Raw genomic sequence first — 16222 nt, 5'->3', positions numbered from 1 at the left:
AAGAACCTTTGGTGTCAACACACACAGGACCTGGATATGATGATTCCTCTGCTTCAGACAGAGTTTCCTCTGCAGACAGAGTTTCTATGGTGGGCAATAGCCTGTCTACAAAACAAAGACATGCCTTTTTGCCCACCTCTTGCCACTCAAGTTCTTACCACGGATGCATCGGACTATGCCTGGGGAGCACACCTGGATGGCAGATGAATGCAGTGACTTTGGAATGCCCAGCTGATGCACCTGCACATAAATCTAAAGGAGTTGATGGCAGTTCAGCAGGCCTTGCTAGCTTTCAAGCATCTTCTTTCTCCAGGGACCCTGCTTGTCAGGACAGACAACACCACATTCATGTGGTACATCAACAAGCAAGGAAGGACTCATTCTTAACCCCTGTGCAGGCAGCGCATTAATCTTTGGTCCATAGCAGCATCCCTGGGCCTGCATCTCCTAGCTCAATTTCTTCCCAGAAGGCTCAGTGTTTTGGCAGACCAGTTGAGCAGACAAACCTTGGATCCCTCACGAGTGGGGACAGAGCAGTCTTTTACAGCATTGTTCAGCGTTGGGGCACACCGCAGGTGGATCTTTTCTCCTCCCCAGACAACCATCTTCTACCTCTTTTTTGCACCACACAGCATCACAGCAGAGCCTTGAGAGTGGATGCTCTGTCCTTCCCTTGGATGCTGCTGTCAGTTTATGCCTACCCTCCTCTTCCTCTTCTTCCCAGAGTATTACTGAAGATCAGGAACGAATGACCTAGGACTATTCTCATAGCTCCGGACTGGCCCATACAGCATTGGTATCCACTGCTTCGCAGTTTCTCCCACCTTCCTCCTTGGCATCTTCTTCTGGAGCCAGATCTTTCGGTTCAGGAAGGGGGAAACATTTTACATCTTCATCTTCAGTCTCTACATTTGGCAGCATGGCTCATTGTATGACTCCTCCCTTTTCATCCCTTTCCCAGCAGGTGGTTGACGTGCTGAGGGGGAGGCCAGGAGGCCTAGCACTAGGAAGTCCTATGCTGGCAAATGGGAAAGATTATCTCATTGGATGCAGGTTAGAGGGGAATCTTCTTCTCAGCCTACCCTTCCACTGATCCTGGAACACCTAGCTGATTTGCTTCAGGGTGGTCTTTCTTTTTCCTCTATCAAGATCCATGCTTCAGCCATTTCTGCTCATTGTTCTTTTGAACAACCCATTTTCTCTCATCCCCTGATGAAAATGTTTCTCAGAGGTGCTTGCAACTTAAAACCTCCCAGAAGGGCACCTACTCCAGCCTTGGATCTTAATTTTGTCTTGGAGAAACTCATTCTTCCTCCTTTTGAGCCAGATGCCAATGCAGATTTAAAGTTTCTTTCTTGGAAGACTGCCTTCCTCTTTGGCTATAACTTCAGCAAGGAGGGTTTCAGAGCTGCAAGCCTTGATGGCTCTGGAGCCCTTTCTTATTTTCCATGCAGATAGGGTCTCTCTAAGAACCAACCCCTCCTTTATGCCTAAGGTGGTTTGTAGCCTGACTCTTAATTGGTCCATACACCTTCCTACCTTCTTTCCTAATCCTCGAAATCGAGGTGAAAGGATCCTACATTCTCTTGATGTGCACAGACAGCTCAGGTTTTACCTGGACAGGACTAAGGACCTTTGGAAATCAGCACAGTTATTGGTCAGTTGTGCCCCTGGAGCCCAGGGCAAGGCTATATTTCTAAGCAAACCATTTCTAAATAGATTGCACATTGTATCTCTTTTGTTACACCTTTCATGCCAAGGTTCCTCCTCAAGGGGTTAAGACCCACTCAACTAGAGCAGCTTCCACTTCTGCAGCCTTTTTAAGGGGTGTCCCTACTAAAGACATTTTGGAGGCTACCACATGGTCTTCTGTTCACACTTTCACAAAGCATTATAATTTGCCTTTGTTTTCTAGAGCCAGGGCAAGGTTTGCCACTGCTGTTCTGCAGGGCATTATCTCCAATCCTTGATTCTATTGGTTCCTCCTCCCTTTTGTCTGGGCTTTGGTAATCAACCTATTGGTTAGGACTGCAACAGTGAAACACGATGAACATAGTACAGTTGTATACACTTACCATAAATTGTAGATGTTCCTGTGTATTCACTGTTGCAATCCTGGCTTCCCTCCCTCCTTCCCCCTTTTTGGTCCTCTCCTGTTCTCTTTTCCTAAGGTACAGGCTTAATTTGGTATTATTTGCCAAAATTGCTTTTGGTTTACGCCTTGTTTTCTGGGGGCTTCTGACTGTTATGGCAAGAAAGACTGAGGAAGTGACGTCGGCTGCCTCCGTTTGTATTGGATGTCCTGACGTCCTCTACATCCGACGACAGCCACCGTCATATTTACTTACCTTTGGTATTCTGGCTGAGGGCTACCGGGAGCCAGATAACCCATTGGTTAGGACTGCAACAGTGAATACACTCTAACATCTACATTTATGATAAGTGTACACAACTGTACTTTCTCTGCACTTCCCTTTGGCTTATCTACTGTGCCCAGGTTATTCACAAAATGCCTAGCTCCAGCCATTGCATATTGCAGGCAGAAAAAAATTCAAATTTACCCATACTTGGATGATTGCCTGATTCAGGTGGATAGTCAGGAATTGCTACTCTAGCATCTGACATTTGTAAAGAGACTTCTAACTTCACTGGGGTACACAATCAACAAAAATAAATCACATCTGGTACCCAGCCAACAGATTGTATTCCTTGGAGCAAGCTTGAACACAACTTCCCAGATGGCATTCCTCACTCCAGAAAAACAAATTTATTTGATAAATTACTTCAGTCTACTGGCCACCAAAACCCAGCTATCTGCAAGAAAAATACTGCAAGCCCTAGGGTTCATGGCCTCTTGCATTCTACTAATTCCATGTGCAAGACTGCATATGAAGAAACTTCAATGGTACTTAAAAAGTCTCTGGTGTCAATATTTTCAGGACCTGCAATGATTCCTATCATTCCTTGCCTAAGGGTAGAGTTCCTTTGGTGGTCAGAGGCCTGCTACCACAGCAAAGGACTCCCTTTCACTCAACCCCCTGTCGCCCAAACCCTAACAACAGACACATCAGACTATGCATGGGGTGCTCACATGGCAGAACAATGCATTCAAGGCAAGTGGAGCCCAAAGCAAATGCACCTGCATATCAATCAAAAAGAAATGTTAGCTGTACAGAATGTTTTGACAGCCTTCAAATGCCTTATTCTTCCAGGGCAACTATTGATAAAGACAGGCAACACCACAGTTATGTGGTTCATAAACAAGCAGGGGGAACCCATTACTACCCACTCTGCATGTTAGCCATGGCTCTGTGAAACACAGCCTTGAGCAATAAAGTGCACCTGCAAGCAGAATTCCTGCCAGGCAAACTAAATTCACTGGCAGATGACTTGAGCAGAAATGTAATAGACACACGAGTGGAAACTGGAACCCAAATCATTCAAGCTTCTGATCCATAGGTGGGGGTCACCAGAGGTGGACCTCTTTGCTTCCCCTCAGAACTATCAATTGAGCAAATATTGCACCAGAACTCCCCACAGCCAAGCATGGAAAGTGAATGCCCTGTCCTTTACATGGGAAGACCTCTCAATCTATGCCTTTCCCCCTCTGCCTCTCCTCTCCAAGGTTCTACTAAAGATCAAACAGGACAAGACAGTCCTGATTGCACCAGACTGGTCACGCCAGCACTGGTGCCCACTTTTGCACAGTCTGACACTACTGCCACCATGGAACCTGCCTCAGACGCCCTCTCTGCTGTCCCAGCAGGAAGGCCAGACTTTGCATTCTCAGTTACAAACCCTGAACCTAGCAGCCTGGCTCATCCCCTGAACGCATCACCAGCAACCCTCAGTAAACAGGTGCTGGATGTCATCCTTGAGGCAAGGAGGCCTAGTACTAGAAAATCCTATTCAGAAAAGTGGAAAAGATACTGTTCTTGGATCCAGTCTCAAGGAATGGACACAACTGTGCCCAGGTTACCTCATATACTAGATTACTTAACAGAAATGCTCCACAAAGGCCTATGCTTCTCTTCAATTAAGATTCATGCCTCTGCTGTCTTGGCTCATTATAATACTGAGCCCATCCCTCTTCTCTCATCCTCTGGTCAAACAGTTCCTGAGAGGAGCCAAACATTTAAGACCCCCCCCCCCCCGGAGAGCTCCCACTCCAGCCTGGGACCTTAACTTTGTATTGGAAAAACTCACACTTCCACCCTTTGAACCTGCTGCCTCAGCAGAGTTAAAATTCCTCTCCTGGAAAACAGCTTTACTTCTAGCCATCACTTCAGCAAGAAGAGTGTCTGAATTGCTGGCCCTTATGGCTGTGGAACCCTTCATTATCTTCCATGCGGACAGGGTTTCCCTCAGGACTAACCCATCATTTATGCCCAAGGTGGTCTCTAGTGTGGCTTTAAACCAATCCATTCATTTGCCAACCTTTTTCCCTAATCCTCAGAATAAAGGGGAAATGATCCTGCACTCCCTAGACATGCACAGGCAGCGTAGGTCCTATCTGGACAGGACTAAACCTTTCAGAAAATCTGACCAGCTGCTAGTCAGCTTTGCAACATGGACAGAGGGCAAGGCCATTTGAAAGCAAACCATTTCTGAATGGATAGCACACTGCATCCATTTCTGCTACAGACACCATGGGAAACCTACCCCACAGGGGATCGGAGCACATTCCACTAGGGCTACATCAACCTCTGCAGCATTTCTCAGGGGAGTCCCTACCAGCGACATCCTGAAAGCTGCAACCTGGAGCTCTGTTCACACCTTCACCAAGTATTACCACTTACCTATCTTTTCTAAATCCAGAGCTAGATTTGCCACAGCAGTCTTACAGGGCCTGCATGCCAGCCCTAATGATTCTTGACTGCCCCCACCCATCCTCAGCTTTGGGAATCAACCCTATTGGGATGACTGCAACAGTGAAACATGAAGAACATAGTACAGTTGTGTACACTTACCATAAATGTAGATGTTCGATTGTATTCACTGTTGCAGTCCTGGTTACCCTCCCTCCAGCCCCCCTGACATTTCTGTACTTCTACCTATTCTTTTTTGTTTGGCCATATCTTATAACATTGGTATTTACTTTCTACTGGGGGTGTTCCACACCATGTAATTGCTTCCTGTTGTGGGGGCTCCTGACATTTGGGTCGAGAAAAACTGATATAATGGTGTCTGCTGCATGTTTTATACCCCTGATGACCTGACGTCATGGAAGAAGCGACAGCATCCGACGCAGAAATCCCAAGACTCTGGACAGATAACCCAAATGTGATGACTGTAACAGTGAATACACTCTTAACATCTACATTTATGATGAGTGTACACAACTGTACTTTCCTGGAAGGCTTCAGGTCAGGACCATCTACATCTTGGGTACCCCCCTGCGGACCCCCCTTTATTAATCTGATCTCCCACAGGCCATGGTGGAACCCATTCCAAAACGCCCAGACAAAATCCTTAACGCCCCGTCTGATAAACCACTTTGGACTAAGGATGCCCCAGTCGATGCCATGGTGGTTGCAGCAGCCACCATTAAGGAGCTGGCCCAGGAAAGCTCCTCCGTCCACCACCCTAACAGGGAGTCTAGGGCAGTGTACAAGTTTGGTAAGCAGGTATATGCTTCAGTGACATTCGTATTGTGAGTGCTGAACTACTTGGCACACGTGATTAGACTACAGAGCGACCTAGTCAAGGAGCTCTCTAGTTCTACCCCAGGGTCCATGTCTGCAGAGGAACAGAAGACCTTTTCTTCCAAAATTGCCACCCTTCTCTTTATAGCAAATGCGTCCCTGAGGCTAATCTCGCATGCAGCAGAAGGTGCCTCACAGGTGGCCGGTGCAGATGTTGCTATAAGGCACCACGCCTGGATGTGGCTTTGTGATTTCATGGAACCCTTCAAGGCATCATTCATGGAGCAAATGGCAGATGCTATCCTCGTGGCAGAGGGGAGGGGGGGTCCGATGAATCAGGAGTCTCAAGATACCTTCTCAGACAGCCCCAGTCTGTGATACTGTAGGATTGCCCGATTGCTCATCTCTGGAGGCAGTCAGGGGATGTTTATCTCTACACCCAGCAACCTGGGAAGCCATTATAAGTGATCATTGGGTATTAAACATCATATCCCGAGGTTATGTCATACCCTTTTGCCAAAAGCCACTCCAGTCAAGACCCTCTCCGATGTTCCACCCAGTCAGAGGGAGGCTGCAGCATTAGAAATTTCAGTGCTGCTCGCAAAAAAGAGTCATCCAGACCATCACCCGTGACCAGCTGGGATTAGACATTTATTTAAGATTCCTTTTAGTGCCCAAGAAAACTGGGGACCTTGTACACATTTTTGGATCTTACAACCTTGAACAAATCAGTTGCCAATTCAAAGTTCTGAATGGTCACAATTCAGTCCATTCTGTCCTTCCTGCAGAAAGACAACTGAATGTGCTCTGTAGATCTGCAGGATGCATTGTATCACATCAAAATGAACAGGCACTCCAGAAGGTTTCTCCACTTCCAGCTGGGAGACCATCATTGCCAGTTCAAAGTACTCCCCTTTGGTCTCACCACAGCACCCAGGGTTCTCTCCAAATACATGACAGTAGTGGCAGCCCAACTGAGGCTGCAAGGATTCCGTGTGTTTCCTTATCTGGATGATTGGCTCCTCACTGGTTCCACCAGGCATAGAGTTCTCCAGGCCACAGACTATCTGTTTCAGCTATCCTCAGCCTTTGGCATCTCCATCAGTCTAAGGAAATCGCATCTCCATCCGGTCCGGGTGATTGATTTCATCGGAGCCTGTCTGGACACAACACATTGCTTAGCTCTTCTCCCTCCAGACGGTCTCTCCACTCTGACTTCATGTCAAACAGATTCTAGACATACCTTCACCCCCATCATGTCTTGTTCTAAGAACATTGGGCTCCATGGCTGCCACCATAACTCTTGTTCCTGTTGCTCATCTCCATATGAGAATACTTCAACTATACTCAATCTAGCCAACCAGCAAAACCCTGACCCTTCTTTACTAGACACCTCTAACTGTACCCCACCACCATTTCATCTCAAACCTATACCCACATCATATATACTATACCTGCTTCAAAAACTTAAACCTTCCACTCCCTCAGCCGACAAAATCCCAGCAGAATATCTCCAGCTAGGAGCTAAAGCAGTTGCATATCCAATCTCTTTACTAATTAACAGAACCATAAAAGAAAGTACCATACCTTCACTCTGGAAAATCTCCCACATCATCCCACTCTTCAAAGGTGGGGATTCCTTGGAATACTCAAACTACCGCCCTATTGCGCTTCTTTCTCCCATTGCAAAAATAATGGAGAAATGTATACATAAACAATTACTCAATCACCTCCTTCAAAATAATCTGCTAGCTTACTGTCAACATGGATTTCGTCCCTACCATAGTACCACCACAGCCCTACTATCCTTTATTGAATCCATTAATCACAACCGAAACAACAATCTTCCTTCATCAGCCTTCTTTGTAGACCTATCTAAGGCTTTCGACATGGTGAACCATCAACTACTCCTGCACCGCCTTAAATCCATTTCTCTCGATAGTATTGCACTTAACTGGTTTACTTCCTACCTTCACAATAGGAAACAAGCAGTGCTATGGAACAATAATCTTTCAGAACTCCTGCCATCCTCCCTAGGGGTTCCCCAGGGCTCCATCCTAGGACCCCTCCTATTTTCCATCTTTATCAATGACCTACACCTTGTCACCCCCCTATCTACTTGTATTCAATACGCTGACGATACTACCATCATTTGTTCTGCCTCCAACCAGGATGACTTACACCTCCTTACCCAAAAAACTTTTTCTACCATAGAGCAATGGTTCTCTAATCACTGTTTACTTCTAAACCCTAAGAAAACTAAATTGCTTCTCTTCAAACCTACACACCAATCCCCCCCTATTAACTTCTCTCTTACATCTAACAATGGTACCCTTATCTCCCCAGACGAAACGACCAAACTCTTAGGCATAACTATTGACAACCAACTTAAATTTGACTCGCATATCAACTCAACCATAAAAACAACTAATAGAAAACTAGGTTCACTGTATAGAATCAAATCCTTCCTCACTTCTGAAGCAAGAACTACCATAGCCAGAACGCATCTCATCTCTACACTACTTTATGCTTCTCCTATATATACAAACCTATCCAAATATAACATCAATAAACTTGCATCAGCCTATAATAACATTGCCAGATTTGCCACATCCTCCCCATATAAAACACACCACTGCAAAAACCTCCGCCACCTTGGATGGCTAGAGCTACCTCACCTTATTCTATACTATCAGCTGTCTATAGCCCAGAAAGCCCTTCACCACCCTGGCAACACTCCTATGCTCTCCACCCTTATAAAGCCCTATAACAACCTAAAAAACCTTCGCTCTTCTAGCAAAATTCTAATTCAAACCTCTCAATCAAGGAATTCTGCAGGAGAATCTATGTTCTCCAACTCAATTGGTAAAAAATGGAACCTACTTCCTCCAAACCTGACATCCCAAACCTCTGTCTCTATATTTAAAACTAATCTAAAACACCACCTAAGCAACCACTGGCTTTGTTCCTGTGACTACCCCAGCTGATCACCCTGGCTGCCATCTCCCACACATATATCTTTCTTTCTTCCAGCTTTATGCTTTTAGTATTACCTATATTACTAATACAAACCCTCTTTATCTTGTAACTTTTCCCTAATCTACTTTACTTGGCCTACTTTTAATATCCTACTTTTTGCAATATTTACACTATCCAGTCTCTTACTCTATTTACAGTACTATCCCTTTTACCTTCCTCTTTCTATCTCATTCTAATGTCCCAAGTATTGTGTATGCTTGTACATCCTTTCACTGTGTACTTTTTCTCAATGCCAATTCCTAATATTCTGTATCATACTGTCAGTCATGGGTGGAATATGTGTATGTATTTTGATAATATACTGTTAATTATCATGTAGTAGATAGTGGAGCTTTTCTCCTCGGGCCTCCACTGAAAATGGACATGTATCCAGTTGGACCAGCCCGGTTAACAAATGTAAAATAAATAAATAAATAAAATAAATATTAGCAGTACAGTGGTCTCTTTTTATGTTAGTCTGATCAGATGATTTAGAGGATATCTAAAGTATGCAAGGAATCCCTTCTCTGGTGGTTTCAGTCGCAGGTTCTTAAACACGGTCTCACCTTTATTCTTCCACCCCCGAAGGCCACGGTGACCACAAATGCTTCCCAGCTCGGGTGAGGGGGCATTACCTGGGACAGACAGTCCAAGGCACGTGGTCTCCATTAGAGACCAATTTGCGTATAAATGCACTGGAGATGAGAGCGGTGCTTCTAGCGTTGTAAGCCTTTCAAACCTCTCTTCCCACAGGGACCATTGCAATTCAGATAGACAGCGTGTCAGTTGTGTGGTACATCAACAAGCAGGGAGGAACCAAATCTTACTCCTTAAGTCGAGAGGCCATGAGGTTGTGGCAATGGGTGATCTCTTCCATCTGCTTTCTAGTGGCAGTGCACATTCCAGGGAAGTCAAACATTCTAGCGGACAGGGTCAGCAGGGACCATTCTGATGCCTCACAAGTGATCTCTGAATCCTCCAGTGGCAAACATGATCTTCCAGGAATGGGGTCAACTTTGCTACAATCTTTTCAAGTCTCCTTCCAACACCAAATACAGTGAGTTTTTTTTCCCTGATCCCTCCTCAGGGACAGTCACCGAGATATGCTATAGTCCATGTTTAGCCCCCCTGGTCTACTTTATGCCAACCCACCTCTTCTTCTCTTTCCCAAATTCCTCCATAAAGCTCAGAGATTGAAGTGCAAAATAATCCTCTTTGCTCTCTTTTGGCCTCATCAAGTTTGGTTTGCCTTCCTTTGGTGTTACCTGATCTGTCCACCATGGACTCTGGATTCCATTTTGGACCTTCTGTCCTATCAGTCAGGACTTTCTCACCCAGATCTGCCCAGCCTGAAATTGACTGCTTGGTTGCTCCAATTCCAGTGATTGCTAGAAAACCCAGGCTGTCTTCCTCATTTTGAAAAAAGCTTGGTTGCGGCACATAAAGCTTCCACCAGGAAAATATATAACAGTAAGTGGATAAGGTTTTACATTTGGGCTCGCCAAAATCAGCTGGGTCCCTTTACAGCTGCCATTCCTGCTGCTTTAGACTATTTTTCATAAGAGTTAGTTTTTCTACTGTGAAAGTACAATTGGCAACCATTTCTAATTCTCACACTGGGGAAAATTCATCACCTTTGGCTTCATTTAAGTTGTGTAAGGTCTTTCTTAAGGGCACCTTTCTTCTTCGTCCACCTGTCATGGATCCCACTCCTCCCTGGGACCTCACTGTGGTTTTGCAAGCTTTGGTTGCGCCTCCTTTTGAACCGGCAGCTAAGGTTGACGTGAAGTTTTTGTCATAAAATCAGTCAGATCATCCATCTCCCAGATTTCTTCCCCAATTTTCAAAACAGGGAGGAATACAAGCTCCATCTGCTAGATATGCATAGACAGTTGGTTTTATTTGGACAAAACTAAACGTTTCAGGAAATCTGACCAGCTGTTTGTATCTTTCTCAAAAACGAATTTGGGGAAACCTATTTCCAAGTGACTGGCAAATTGGCTTACAAGATTAATTTCACTTGTTTTTCCATTAAAGGAATACCCTTACATGTACAGATCAAGACTCATTCTACCAGGCCTGTGTCCACTTCCGCTGCCTTTTGGTCTAGAGTTCCTGTTGATTATAGCTTCTGATTCACATACCTTTTATATGTCATTACAAATTGGACATTTTTTCCAGGAACAGGGCCTCCTTTGGTTCTGATGTGCTCAGTAATATCCTTCCTTTTGGGCCTCCAAAGAATTCTGTAGCTGGGGACTGTGTCCCATTGATTGAAGACCAAATGGAAAACAACTTCAGATAAAGAAATTATGTGCTTACCATAATGTTCCATCTGAGTTGTTAGTTTTTCATTTGTCTTCAACCTTCCCTGCCTCCATCCCCCTTCCAAGTATTTTATGGATATCCCTTTACCTGTCTGAGCTACTGAAGTGCTTTTTTTCCCTCTATAATTCAAAAGTATATTTAAAAGCCTTTTTGCTGTAAACATTAAATAGATTGTGAACAGCAAACTCTGATGGGATGAGGGGAGAGCAAGGCGTTATGGGTATGGGAGGAGCTCAGATTTTCGGATCCTTGAGCTGTAGTTTTTGGCAGAGTCAGATCTGATGTCAGATCCGAACCCACAGGTTGAAGACGAAAAACCAACAACTCACATGAAACATTATGGTAAGTAGGTACCTTTTTTTTGCATTGCTCAGAGTTGATTAGGAGAGATGTATCTTCCCCTCTTGTTCAACCTTTTGTCACTGCAGCAGTTGACCTTGGTACACCCAGACCTGAAATATCTACAGCATGCAGTTTGTACTGTGAATATTTCCCTCTTTAGCTCCTCAGAAGCATTAAGGAGGGTAGGAGCTAGTCCAGATTCTCCATGTCTTGCAAATCTAATGGCACCTGTCCTAGAATGTTATAGTTCAACAAGCCCTCCTGTGTCTACCTTCCTTATTGCAGAAGAGCCTTTGTTATTCATACCAGTCAACTATTTCAGAATGCTTGCCATTTGAATTGCCATTAATGTTTCTAACCTCCAGTGAAGCAATTATTAAAAGGGATGTTACTGCATCAGAGTCCACCAAGGGAAGCCACTACCTCCTCTTTTGAGCCTATATTTTGTTTTTGAAAAGCTTGACCTTTTCTTTCTTTGAACCTATAGGTTCATCAGCCCCAGTGAAGTTTTTCCTGGAAAACCCATTTCTGGTCGCCATTAGCTCAGATAGGAGGATCTCAGAACTGCAAGCCCTTGTTTTAAGGAGCACATTGCTTGCTATTCCACAAAGTCAAGATGGCCTTTAGGACCAGTCCCATTTATGCCAGAAGTAGTCTTTGAAGTTGTCAGCTTCTAGTGCCTCTTCCAAACCCACAAAGCAAGGCTGACTTCTTTATTGTTTATAGACAACTAAGATTTTACTTGGGCAGCTCAAAAGGAAGACCTGTTTCTAAACAAACCCTCTTCAAGTAGTTGTTTGGTCATATCACCTTTTATTATCACTTTCTTAGTAAAACTTTTATTAGACAGAGCATATTAGACAGTGATCCACAAGGGCATTTTGATTTCTTTAGACATGTCTCTCAGAAAATATGTGAGCAGTGATGTGGACATCAGTCACATCTTTTCTAGCTACAACTAGTTGGACTTTGCCTCAAGAAGGGGGCAGGATTTGCCAGTGCATTTCAACAGACCTTGTTTGCTTGTGCTTTCCCACCCCTCAGCCTGTGGCCGGTTACAGTGCTGCATTGGTTACTCATCCCAAATTATTATTTATACTGCAGCAGTAAACTATATGATGACATCCGGCAGTTTTATATGTATGTATACTTGTAATCCGTAGATGTTTGATAAAGCCACTGCTCCGTCTCCTTATCTGCTTCTGTTTGTATACTGCTTTGAGTAAAACTTTACTCCTTTGAGATCAAGATGGCAAGCAGTATTCTTAGATTTCAGCATTTTCATACACAGGACAGGCTTTCCAGCCTGCTTTGTAGATTCATGAAGTACATTTCAAGGTGACCTCATTAAATAATGGAAAAAGGTAAATAAGCTAAGGATTGTGTATCCTGCTAACATGGGCATAATTCTGACATATTATGATACATACTGCTGCAATAACTGGCATGACACCCCAACCCCATGTAGAAAATGGGGCATTGATGATGCTACATTGATCAACATAATCTTCAGTTATGGTGGATATGCTGACACCAGTGTACTATCCCCAGCTTCTCTACCAGGGTGCCATGCAATGGGCAGTGACAGCAGACACATCCTTAATCAACTAAAATCAAGACCTTTCGCTTTGTTTTTCCTCCAGTATCACTTATCCCATAGTTGCTTTTGAAGTCAAGAAGGGAAAGAACAGTAGTCATCTTTATAGCACCAAACTGGCCAAGACCATTACTTCCCGTTCTGTGCTGTTATCTGCTTCCTTCCAGTTGCAAAGGCCTCAGAAAAAAAATCACAGCTTGGAAGTTACCAGGCTTGATATCTCTCAGAAACTTTCAACAAACATATTTACTCTGAGGTAAGAAGAGTTGCTACAAGCAATTCAAGGCTTAATTTTGGTGTGAGAAGAAAGGTTTAGGCGCCATTTCTTGTCCCCATTGCCTCTCGTACGTATGTACGCAAGGCCTGAACTACGTTAAGATATACCTCTCAGCCAGCTTTGTTTGCATCCCTGATGGCAGCTACTGTCACTTCCAAGCAAGCTGTTAAACTGTTCTTGAAGGGATTCCCTCACTCTGCCACCAGCCATATTTCCTTCGTCTTTTGCTTAGGCCCTGAACTTTGACACTGAAAAGTTTTCCTTCCTTCCATTTGAGCCTGCTGAAAACAGCTGAACTTGCACATTTGTGTTGAATTGCTCTCCTAGTAGCAATGTCCTTGGACAGAAGACTGTCCAAGCTACTACTACAAACTGAGTGCCTGTTTCAGGAGTAGGGTTGGCTTTATAACTGTATCTTGCAGAATGTGTTGTACGCCATTCACCCATTTCCAGAGGTTACTTGCACAGCTTACTGTAACTGCATCTTGCAGAATGTGTTGTATGCCATCCACCCATGTCCAGAGTTTACTTGCACAGCTTACTGTTGCCCCATTCATCTTATGAATGCCATGCAGCAGTGATCTTTATAAAGTTGTCAGGGTTCTTACTATTGTTACAAATATTTCAAGTTCTACAAATTCATTGCTCATTAGACTTTTTAAAGTTGCCTTCCATAAAGTCCCGTTAGTATTGACTAACTATTGCTTCAAGTACTAAGGGGGTCAGCCTAACACTTGTAAACCAGTCTTTTGTTGTACTAAATAGAAAAAAGGGCAGAGTACAGCAGTATACTTTTGTCATCTTTGCATTGTCTTGTAAAACAACTTTACTGTATTCAGACAGATTGTCAAAATCTTGTTCCTCATAAACAATATGCACTTTACTTATTTTCTTTCCTTTAGTGTATGCTACATGTTAGACTTCCGCGGTGGTGCAGCGATAGCATTGTTGCCTCACAGCAAGAGGTTCTCCCATTCGATTCTTGGCTGGAGTGTGGGGAGTGCCTTCTGTGTGGAGTCTGCATGTCCTTCCCGTGGTTGGGTGGGCGTTCGAAAGACGTGCGTAAATGGGCGTGCCTTCGTTGAAGGTTGAATTTCGAGCTGCCACCTCGGCGTTTGTAAAAATCTACTGACAGTCATTAGCGGGCCGGAGTTCCGCTGCGGCGACCCCTAACCAGGAAAAGCTGAAAGACAACAACAGTGTATGCTACGTGTTATGAGGTTCATGCATTCATCATCTTAAACTAGTCCTTTACCAGTTATAACAAATTCATTTCCTTATCAAAGATAGTTGATACTTATTTCTTTTAAACACCCTGTTTAATTAATCTTTCAATGTGCAAAGTACTAATTGTTTTAAAGCACATAGTCCTTTGTTACTTTTAATAACTTTGCAATTTGACCAGTGTTATTTACTTGCAAAACTTTTACCCATTTTGAAAATGTGTTATTACCAACACATATTTATAACCACCCTTTGCAGGAAGGAATGTTTCTATAGACTCTTGTGATCCATCTGCTGCCAGAAACCTTTTTTAAACCAATTTTTTGTTTGTTTTGTAAACAGATAAAACATTCATCTGTAGTTTTCCGACATATTGACTTTAAGATGTCAGAGTTTAGACTTGCTATTTGGTGTAAGGTATCTGATTTATATGTCCCAAAATAACATGGTTAAACCTAACCATTTCTTTGACCATTGTTATAAATGCATTTGCTTTAACCAGGTTTTAACATGGCCAAAGTAATAGAATCACTTTTTTAACCTTGTATTACGTTATGAAACACAACTGTTGCAACTGTAGCTGGATCCATTTATCTTTTTATCTCATCCAAGGTAGCTTCTTTAGTTGCCCTGTGTTCCACTGTTTTACCCAGAATGTGCTAATTTGTAGTCCATCTATGGTGTGTCATAATTTACAGAATGTTGCAAGCATTGTTGTTTTCTTTATTCAAAATTTTCTGTTACATCTCTGCATGTTGCAAATGTTTAACCTATGAAATTTAGCATTCCCCTTGACCCATGCAAATAGTTACAGCACAAATGAAGATATTGAATAATCATTGCAACTGCAAATGCACTTTGGCTTGACAATAATTTTTTTTCATACTTCATTAGCTGAGTCGGTCAATTGTTTTGTACTTTGCTATCCTTTAAAATTGTATTTCTATCAGTACCTTTTTGCAGGTCTGTCTGCAGGATTGCTTATTGTCTCGTTTCTTGCTGCATCTAGCTGACTCATTTACTCATCCATCAGGGTGATTTTTTTTTATGGCCTATTCCTTCTCTGCTGGAGACAAGAGTAGAGTGTTTGAGAGTGGGCCAGTTTGCAGACCTCATGTACTGATCTATCCCAACCCCCCTCAGCAGCTTGTATACTTCAGTTGCTGCTTGGAAGGTTTATGCATGTTAGCACCTGCACATAACCTCTTGGCTAAGTGGCTCACTGCTGTGTAGAGTGAGCATGTGAGGCTCCTTGCTGTGGGTAGTATATCTGTACTCTTGCATATCTCAACAGTGCAGTAAGTCAAGCATCCTCCCAGGAAAGAGGAGCTAGTGTTAGCCACTCACAGCAGTCCTCGCCTTCCTGTTCTTCCAGAACCTGTGTTGCTAGTTGAACATGGGTCATCAGGGGTGCAGTTGGAGCTTTTTCCCCATATATGACAAGGGGCCAGGTGTCAAAGTACCACTCGTCATGAATGTAGAATCATAGGCAGTGCACACTTCTTATTCTGAGTCTAGATGCAAGGACAGTATTTCAGAAAAGGGAGTCTAGATTCAATCCCAGAACCTTCTTTAGGTCGTTTCTTTAACAACTTTATTTAAATAGTCTAAACTTTATCTTGTACATATGTGTAAAGTAGCTGAGTTACATCTGCACTGATCAAAGTAGCAGCATCAGACACTGCATTTTTTCCAAAGTAACGTGACTTTTACATGTCCATTCTAAAGGCTGATCAAAATACTGTTGCCATTCGCAGCATAACATGCAATAAACTGTCTAGAACAGTTACT

General features: G+C 43.5%; 1 protein-coding gene across 1 annotated transcript in view; it reads left to right on the top strand.

The window, feature by feature from the left end:
• The window catches only part of SF3B6 (splicing factor 3b subunit 6), a 231763-nt gene that overhangs the window by 199873 nt on the left and 15668 nt on the right, over positions 1-16222 (top strand). The gene's annotated exons all lie outside the window — the stretch shown is intronic.

Source organism: Protopterus annectens, chromosome 2.part1, assembly GCF_019279795.1.
Source record: "Protopterus annectens isolate FY-2018-M chromosome 2.part1, PAN1.0, whole genome shotgun sequence".
Taxonomy (NCBI): Eukaryota; Metazoa; Chordata; order Ceratodontiformes; family Protopteridae; genus Protopterus; species Protopterus annectens.
The sequence above is the reverse complement of the archived record's forward strand: the minus strand, read 5'-3'. Positions and strand labels throughout refer to the sequence as shown.